This window comes from Parasteatoda tepidariorum, chromosome 1 (genome assembly GCF_043381705.1).
Source record: "Parasteatoda tepidariorum isolate YZ-2023 chromosome 1, CAS_Ptep_4.0, whole genome shotgun sequence".
Lineage (NCBI taxonomy): Eukaryota > Metazoa > Arthropoda > Arachnida > Araneae > Theridiidae > Parasteatoda > Parasteatoda tepidariorum.
The window spans coordinates 23,929,817-23,930,143 of NC_092204.1; positions in this window are offsets into that span (position 1 = coordinate 23,929,817).

Sequence of the window (327 nt, forward strand, 5' to 3'; positions counted from 1 at the left end):
ATAAATAAACAAGGAATTTCCTTATTATACAAGGAAAAAGCGTGAGAAGACATACAAAGCTTGACAAACAAAGATAAAAAGAAAAAAAATAACAAAAAAAAAATCAGTAGTCCATTCTAAAACGAACAGGAGCAGTTGGCAATTTATCTTCGTCTCTCTCTCTTCCCATTCTGTTAAGATCAAAACCAGCAGACGCTTTTATCGCGCCAAATTCGTTTTAAAATTCGCCAAGTTCGCGCGAGATTTGATAAGGATTAGTTAACTGTCCTTTTTTTTTTAAGTTTCATGACTTCGAGTTTAAAAAAAAAATTTCTCTTTTGCTATCTT